The 8,841-nt window shown below is 45.4% G+C and overlaps 1 long non-coding RNA gene across 1 annotated transcript; it reads left to right on the forward strand.

The window, feature by feature from the left end:
- The first annotated feature begins 1,876 nt into the window (after positions 1–1,876).
- On the forward strand, positions 1,877–5,017 carry LOC121821226 (uncharacterized). Its single transcript, XR_006061921.2, has 2 exons — positions 1,877–2,355; positions 3,198–5,017. It is a non-coding gene; the product is annotated as an uncharacterized LOC121821226 (long non-coding RNA).
- The last annotated feature ends 3,824 nt before the right edge of the window (positions 5,018–8,841 follow it).

The following is an 8,841-nucleotide window of genomic DNA, read 5'->3' on the forward strand; positions in this document are numbered from 1 at the left end:
TGGTAGATATTTATCATTGTGAATATCAATGGTGTCTCCAAAAGGTCCAATAGTAATCCTTATTAATTGGAAAATCATATCTGGCTAGATACCAGAGGCTTATCATTTCCAGGAGTTGTTCCTGGATTACAAAGCTGGGGGAAGTTGGGTGGGCCTCGAACCCCCACCATGCTGTCAGATTACATCACATGTCTTGAAAGTACTCCTTGAAATAGACATTGGTTTTTGTGTTCCTGCCCATTTTCCTCATAGTAGGAACATGGCAGACTTTACAAGATGCCTACCTACCCTCTGTTCAGCTGAATTTGAATAATCAGAAAACACCTCTCCTTAAATTTTAACTCTTGGCAGATGAAAAAAAAATCCATACCAACTTGGAATTTTAGAGTAGGGTAAATGTCTAGCCACAAAGAAAGCAAGGAAAGAATTGGCAGATAAGGAAACAGCTTACACCCAGACAAGGTATGCTGTAGAAGGAGAAAGCTTTGAGTACAATAAACTATGAAACTTGCTTAGTAATTTTCCCTGCCTATCCCTTCCATTTTGGAGAAGTACTTCATAGTAACGGTGAGTTTCTTTGTGTGCAGTTTCTGAGATACGATTTGCACCATGTGGAGGAAGACCATCCAGATGGGCAGATGCATAATCCTGGGAAGCTGGCATGATTATCTACGCACATCATTTCCACTTTTGCATTCTTTGCCATGCTAATAGTTGCAATGTAAATAAGAACCATACAAATCAGGCAGTCCTGGCCAAAGACTCAGGTCACTGGCAGTAGGCTGCACCTCTCTGGTGTCCTGTTACAGCATTCCCTGTAATGGAGAATCCAGAGCCATGCTAATGAAAAATCCCTAATGGAAGACACCATTATTTTCTGGTCCATTATTACCATCCTTCTCTCCATGGTAACCAACACCCTTGTAGTAAAATTATTTTTTTCTAAGTTAGGTAGGAACAAATGATGTTTGCAAACAGAAATACACTGAAGAACAAGACCTGAGCTTCCACAGTAATTAATGTTGTGTTTCCTCTCAAAGGAATAAAGAACCAACAAGTTCACAAAACTCTGCGCCTCCTAAAGAAAAGGTTCAAAACACTGAATATGCTAGGAACCCAATACAGCAGAACCTGTGCTTGTAGGTATAGATTATAACAGAAAGCACACCAAGAAAGCCCCAGAGGCCACATTTTGAGAATCAGAAAGAATGTGAGTTAAATTAAAGGATGGAAAGGATTTGCTGTAATGAAATGTGAAAGACAACCTGCCAAATCAAATACATGTGACAGCTGCCAATTATGACCTGCTGTGAACATTACAAGACCATCTAGACACAGAAAAGCACCCTTCACGGTGGTGTTCCATCCCCACGACCCTAAAAATACTTGTCTGTTGCCCACCTGGTTAGCCCAAAGCCAAACATTGGTTTTTATTTGCAAAAGTTCTGAGCTATGTTTGGTTTATGTAATATGCCAGATTTACAAAGGACCGAAATAATATAATTAATAATAATATAAGTACAGGGGCAACTTGCATGGCAACAAGTTGGTATTTCTCATACTAATATAAAGTTAAATGCTTTCAAATGTTTCAACCAATTCTCATTCTGGGATTAGGAAGCCCTTCCTTAAATGTCTGTTTACTTACTTAAAATCTGTCTAAAAACCAAAAACTTCAGCTAGCACTTATTCAATGAACATAAAATAAAGAGGTTTACGGACTAGAGTTTTGTTTTGCGGAAAGACATAAAAACATCTTGAGAAGGTCAATGATAAAGGCTGCACGTGCAACCCTCAACCAGAAGCTGCCACACACTGCCACGCACTCGCAGGGTCAGGCGGGCCTGGCTTTGTGTGCGCGCGCATATTTACATGCGACCGTTGGTGACTCGGTTAGGGACTTGAGGCTAACAGACAGCCGGACAGCCCCAGCCCCGGTCCCTCTTACATTTATGCCCCCAGCCCAGGCGGACTTGTGCCCCCAGGGCTCAGGAGGCTGGCGGCAGAAGGCAGCGCATCCCCGCCTAAGGAACCCCACAGCCAGCTCTGCTCATCATACTGCTCCTCTCCCATAAAAACGGGAACCCCTAACTTCTTCAAAGATCACAGCTCAGATCCAGGTACCAGATGTGGCCTCTTACTGCGAGATTTAGCCAGCTCTAGTATCCTTTACAGCTGCTGCTCCTCCTGTTTTCCCACGATGATGACCTGTTCTTCATGATGTCATCAGCCTTCCCCCACGGATTCCTCTACAGGACTGAACCAAAGTTGACCAGAGTTGCTCCGCGGACTTCCAGTCTCTGGTTCTGAATCCAGGACCGGCTCTCAAACCAAACAGGACAGACGTGCCCTCAGGTGCGTCACTCGACCCTGTAAGATGAAGAGGGGGGAAAACCCTGTTGCATTCTGATGCTCTGGCCTTCGGAAAAGCCCTTTTAAGCTCACTCCCCCACCAGTAAGCCAGGCAGCTGGTGGCCAGAGAGATGCCTGGCCTCCCTGACTGTCCATTTCTGTGGTGTGCAAACATGAGACCAAGTCCTTGCCAGTACTCCCATAAACTTCCGGAAAGACTGCCCGTCGCTAGCAAGATCCTCGGTATCTGGAATGAGAGGGGTCGAGATGGATCCCTTCCCCTCCTCGGGCTTTGCCAAGGAGAATGGCATAAGTTTGAAAGGGTGCCCTGGGTCTTACCTGATTTCTGCCTGGCCCACTTACTGAATGTGGAATCGGAGGCCACCTGTGGTTCTCTCTGCCTTACCAAAAACACCTACTATGGTGTAAATGGAACCAGTAGATGAAACTACCCCAGAGCGGAGAGGAAGGAAGCAAGTGCTGCCTAACGGACTTGGCAGGCACCACACAGTACACTTGGTTGTATTTGTTCCATTAGAGTTCTTCGCTCCCTTCCCAACTTCTGATCTTCCTTCCTGGCCTATAGGCAGAAGGAAGCAACAGCTCTTACCCAGAGGCAAAGATGGGACTTCCCAGAAAGCCACCCGTGTTCCCGAACAGGCCCACCAACGAGAAGAGATTATCAGGAACCCTGCGGAGGGCAGGGCTGGGGGTCAGGCCACCCCTCTGCCCTAACCGCCTGTGTTGAAGGTTCTGCTCACAAACCTGATAATCACCAGTTCCAAGTTTGTAAGGATCGGAAGGTCCTGGACGGACCCAGCAGTGTGGCTCTGTTTTGGTTCTAGGAACTTGCATTGTCCGCGGATGCACTGCACTCACTACCAAGGAGACCAAGATCTGCGGCTCTGCTGGTCCTACCCACAGCCAGAGATGCTCTAGCCCTTAGTCCCAGCCCCTCCGTTCCAGTGCTGCCCACACAGATATCGTGGCCCTACCTTACCCTGGGCCAGCTGGCTACGACAGACTCTTCCGTCTCCAGATGCCAGGCCTTCAGCACTGCCCTCTGGTTTGGTAGAGAGCTCCTTCGGGGAAAGCAGATGGCCCGACAGGGATTAGAAACTAAGACTGCCCAGACACATCCCAAGTGCGGCCCTGGCTGCTTTGGGCCTGGCCCTATCTCAGCAGTGCCGTCTCCCTGGAGAGCTGGATACAGCCCTGTCCAGTGCCCCTACTCACTCCTTGAGCTCCACCTTCTCATACTTGACCTTCCAGGAAGTAGCCCTGGAGCCAAAACAGGGGATCACAGGTCACCGTGGAGACCCGCTGTGGTCCCACATCCTTCCTGGCTCTTGTCAGATGGCTTCTGTAGCTTCTCCATGCATAATGTAGAGCTGTTCGGTGTTTTTCAGGCAGGCGCAGTCTGCCGGACTCCTAGGGGGCCAGGGTCTGCTTTGCCGACTTGTTTTGAGAGGAGCTACCAGGTAAACAAGACCCCAGCAACATGGGGATGGTGCTTCTTCAACCCTAGCTCCAGGGGCATATTTAAATGCCACTTACAGGACATAGAGGACCGTGTTTGTCAGGGGAACACTAGAGACGAAGGGGGCCGCAAGGCAAAGGGGAGACCTTCCCTTTTCTCAGCCTCAGCAATGTTCCCACAGCTTCCAGGTGGGCAGGTATGAAGATCAAGAGAAATCAGATGGTGGGGAACCAAAGTATCATGGTGTCCAAAGGGAAGCAGACAAGGTGTGGACCAAAAATGCCAAGTGCAAAAGTATGCTTCGGGTCATTTCAGAAATTGTCAGAAATTCTGTCCTAATGCCTACCCCAAAGTCATTGAATGATTTTTTTTTTCCAAAAGGGCAACCATAAACTTTTATCTGCTCTGCTGTTCATTTGATCTGAACACGAATCTCTGATTAATGGACTGGGGCCACAGTCAGGCCCATTTGGCCAACATATATTTGAATGCTAGCTCCTTTCTCTTGGCCTTACCAAGAAATCCAGCATTAGCTTGTTCTAGCATTCCCAGCTCGCCCGCCTTCTCCTTGTACTATAGTTTCATTACCCCCAAGCTGAGCCTGTGAAGCTGTGACAGTCAGGACACTGTTAACTGCTTCTCAAAGTCAAGGAGACTGGGCTGTAGGTGGCCTTGCAGTCCATGGCGAACGAGGCTAGAACCCACTTCAGCAGGTATCCCAGCTGCTAATCACGTAAGCCTGGCTCTGCTTCTCAGGCCAGAGCAGACTGGCACTCTGAATCTCCTAAGTGATGAAGCCAAATGCCTGAAGACAATGGCCTATACCCAGAACAGTCATGAGGCTTCAAGACTCTAGCATTTAGTTCTTAGGAAAGCATCCTCTAGGGCTTGCTTTCTGATACATAAAACAGCTCTGTAGAATCCGTTGAAGGAAGGGTTCAGGATCTCGGGGTGCAGATGAGTTTGATGGGGTGCTTACCCGGCATGCAGGAGGCTCTGGGTTCGATCCTCAGCATTACTTAAACAGGGTGTAACAGTGCGTGCACACCTGTAAATCCTAGCACTCAGGAGGTAGGGGTATGAGGATCAGAAGTTTAAGGTCACCTCTGCTACATAGGAAATTTGAGGCCAGCCTGGAAAGTAGGAGACAGTGTCTTCAAAGTAAATAAAATAATGGATGAAACAGTTCTGGAGTGAAGACACATTTTTTTATTTCTCTTGTGCATGTGTATGTTCAGGTATGTGTGAGTATTGCATGTTTGTGCGTGTGTATGTTCAGGTATGTGTGAGTATGTGCACGTTTGTGCATGTGTATGTTCAGGTATGTGAGTATGTGCATGTTGGTGAGTACATGTATTGGGGTATATGTGGGTGGGCAGGTACACATGCTTGGAGAGGGAAGAGGACAACCATGAGTGTTTTTTACCTCAGGCCTCTCTCACTATTTGAGACAAGTTCTCTCTCATCCTGGACCTTGATCAGAAAGCCTAAGCCAGCTGACCTGGGAGCGTCTGGGTCCTCATCTGTGTCAGCCTCCCCCTCACCATCATTGAAATCCAACTTTTCTTTTTAACGTGGATTCTGAGGACCGACTTAGGTCTTCTTTCTTGCAAATGTAGGTGCTTTGCCAACTGAGCCATCTCCCTAGGGATTTAATGTTTTAAGATTTTATTTTTAATTATGTAGGTATGGGGGGGGGAGGGTGTATGAGCACGTTAGTGCAGGTCCTGAAGAGGCCAGAAGAGGGCATCGGATCCCCTGAGGCTGGAGTTACAAGTAACTGCAGGCCAACTGACCAGGGTGTTAGGAACCAAGCTCAGCAGGAGCAGTATGCACTCTTAAAAATTCTGAGGCCCCTCTCTGCCCACACCCACTAATGGCTTTTTAAGCAGGGCCTTTGAGAAAGCACCTCCCATTTTCGTATAACCCTCAAGTCTGATGTCTGAAGTGATACAAACAAGCCTGTCTGTTCCAGCTGTGCCGGTCTGAGGTGATTTCACTGACACAGGTGTAGTAACCTTCTCCAACTCCGGGAGCCAGAGCGGAAAGACCCTTAAAGGGCCCCTCAGTTCCATAGGTGACCGATGACATAGTAAACCGAGGACCACAGACCCTGTGGTGCAGTTCAGGACACCTTAACTTAAGAAAAAAAAAAAAAGAAAGAAAATACAGGCTTGGAAATGTCCACTGCATCTGCCAATTAGACAATAATTAACTTCAGTAAGAAAAGGTCTTGTGGGTGTGAGTGGATGTGCAGACAGTGCCACAGGCAGGTGTGGGTTCCCTTCAAGTGTGGAGGACCTGTTCTTTGTCACTCGACCCCCACTTAGGTTAGATGTGAGACAGCGGTAAACTCATTAATGGCTAAGCAAACATGAAATTTTTCTGCTAAATTTATTTCAAGTGGACAAGGCTGTTAAAATGATTTGATTCAGAAACATCTCCAAAAATCTGGTATATACACCCACTCGCCCTGAAGGCAGTTCACATCCTGAAAGAATTAGGGCCTCAGGTTCAAGGTAAGTGGTTAAGATATTATGAAGGCGGGTGTAGCAGATATTTAGAAACAAAGCCTTGAACTGAGGCTTGGGGGAGGGGCAGATCTGAGCCCACAGCATTGACCTACTGATGACCATGCTAGTTATGAACAATTTGGGAACAGTTCTCATTTGTCAGTAGGTATCTAGTTCTCATTCTCATAACACACTTCATATAACAACCGCAGGACTGCCAGATTCAAATTGAAAAATTAGTATGGAACTTATAATTTAGTAGTCAGTGTTTGACTTGGGACTGAAACGTTGGTACCAGTACTGTTTTTCTTCATTTTTCATTTTTATGCTGAATTAACATTTAACAACCATACATATTTACAGAGGACATTGCAATATTTCAGTATGGGTATATATACATACCCATCGCCTACAGTAATCAACATTTCTATCTTCTTGATGTTTTATGCTTGAAACTATAAGCTGTTCCCTTCTACTTCCTCATTAGACATATAATAGGCTATTATAAGGTAGAGTAGAGTCGCCTTCCTATGCTATGCTCAAACTGCAGAACCTGTCGCTGCTTTTTATTGTCCTTGGCCTCCTTTAACCAACCTCCATCTCTCTTCTCTTCCCACTGACTGTCCACTGGTGGCCACGATGCTATTGCCACCACCCCACTTTTTAATAACCTTCTCAGCATCCGTATACTCTAGACACCATGTGGTAGTTGTATGTGTCTGACTTATTTCCCATAACTTAGTAACCTCAAGTTCTAAGCATGTGGCTTCAAATATCAATTTCATTCTTCTTGAAGTTTTATTTATTTAATCATTTCTGGGACACAGTCTCACTGTATGGCCTTGACTGGTCTGTAACTAGCTATGTAAACCAGGCTAGCATTGAAGTCAACGACAGCTGCCTGCCTTTACCTCCAGAGTGTTGGGTGAATCGAGAAAGAGCTACCAATCTGTCAATCCTGTCCGTGTCCGGGCCGGGTGAGGTTTCCCGTGTCAAAGATGTGAGCTGGCCTTTCATTCTGTCGTGAATTTTTAATTGTTTTCTTTTCATACACATACACAGTGATTATGTTCACACTGATTAGGTTGCGGTTGTGTTCAGCCCTTCCCATTACCTTCTGTGACTCACTTCCCTTTCTTTTAGAACCCCTTCGTTTCCCCAATGGCCTCCCAGGGCCATGCCTGGCTTTTTATGTGGGAGCTGGGGATTCAAACTCAGATCCTCATGCTTACACGACAAGCTCTCTTACCCACTGAGACCTCGCCTCAGCCTCTTCTCGTTCTTCACGTTGTCTCTTCTCTCTGCTGTTTCCACCCCTGTGAGAATGTTTCTAGCTGCCCAGCCACTTAGGTCAGTGGTTCTCAACCTTCCCAATGCTGTGATCCTTTAATAGAGTCCCTCATGTTGTGGCGACCTCCAACCATAACATTATTTTCATTGCTACCTCATAACTGTAATTTCCCTACTATTATGAATCATAATGTAAATTATGTTAGAGGTAGAAGGTTGCCAAAGGAGTCAAGACCCACAGGTTGAGAACTGCTGGCTTAGTTAGTGATAGAAAAAATAATAAACTACCCTTTTATCTTAGAGATTATAGTTCACTATTGCTGGGAAAAAAAGAAATTTTATATATATTATTATATAAAATATGTCTCTGTCACATCCTGTTAAGTGTCACTGGAGAAGACTCAGAATGTGCCAGTTACCAGTCCCATGACAGTAGGGCAGGGATTAGATACCTCTATCTTCCCTAACAGCATCTTAGTTCACAACTTTGAGCTGTGGTCTCACGGCAATTTAAATTCTGTAAGTTCTCCTTAATGCACACCTTTAAAAATAAAACAAAAACAAAACAAAAACATTCATTGCAATTGACATGTGATTCATCCTTCTTTTGGCCAAAGCAAGAAAGACAGGATGAAAAGCAGCCACAACATTTAAACGAAGGTGTTATCAGTCATTCTTGTATATTACAGCTGCTCTAAGAGCCATGGGGCAGAGGCATTTATACGGAAGATAAGCTCATTGTGTTGAACAAATTAATGTGGGATTGTGAATTAAATGGCACGTCTTTGGACAGCTAATTAGCTTTGTGCTGCTCAATTAAGTTCCAAAAGGACATGTTGTGTTTCTTGATGGAATACAGAATATACTTCAAGGCTATTGCTGCCCAGATAACTTCAGTTCCAAACCCAGTGGAAATAAGCAAGCAAAAAGCCAGGACTCTGCAAACTCCAAACACTGCCAAAGAGCCCAGTGTTCAAACCATGCACAGCAAAACATTACATTTTATTTTCAGTCATATTTGCAATTTTTCCAGCCAATAAATATGAAATTACATTTTCACTATACTGTTCACACTGGGAGCCAATATTTTATGTGTGTGTGGTGTTTACACATGTGTGGGAGGGGTTGCACATACATGTGTGTAAGAAGCCAAAAGTCACCGGGTGTCTTCCTCCACCATGCACACATTATTTTAGATTGTGTGTG

The sequence above is a fragment of the Peromyscus maniculatus genome, chromosome 11 (genome assembly GCF_049852395.1).
Source record: "Peromyscus maniculatus bairdii isolate BWxNUB_F1_BW_parent chromosome 11, HU_Pman_BW_mat_3.1, whole genome shotgun sequence".
Taxonomy (NCBI): domain Eukaryota; kingdom Metazoa; phylum Chordata; class Mammalia; order Rodentia; family Cricetidae; genus Peromyscus; species Peromyscus maniculatus.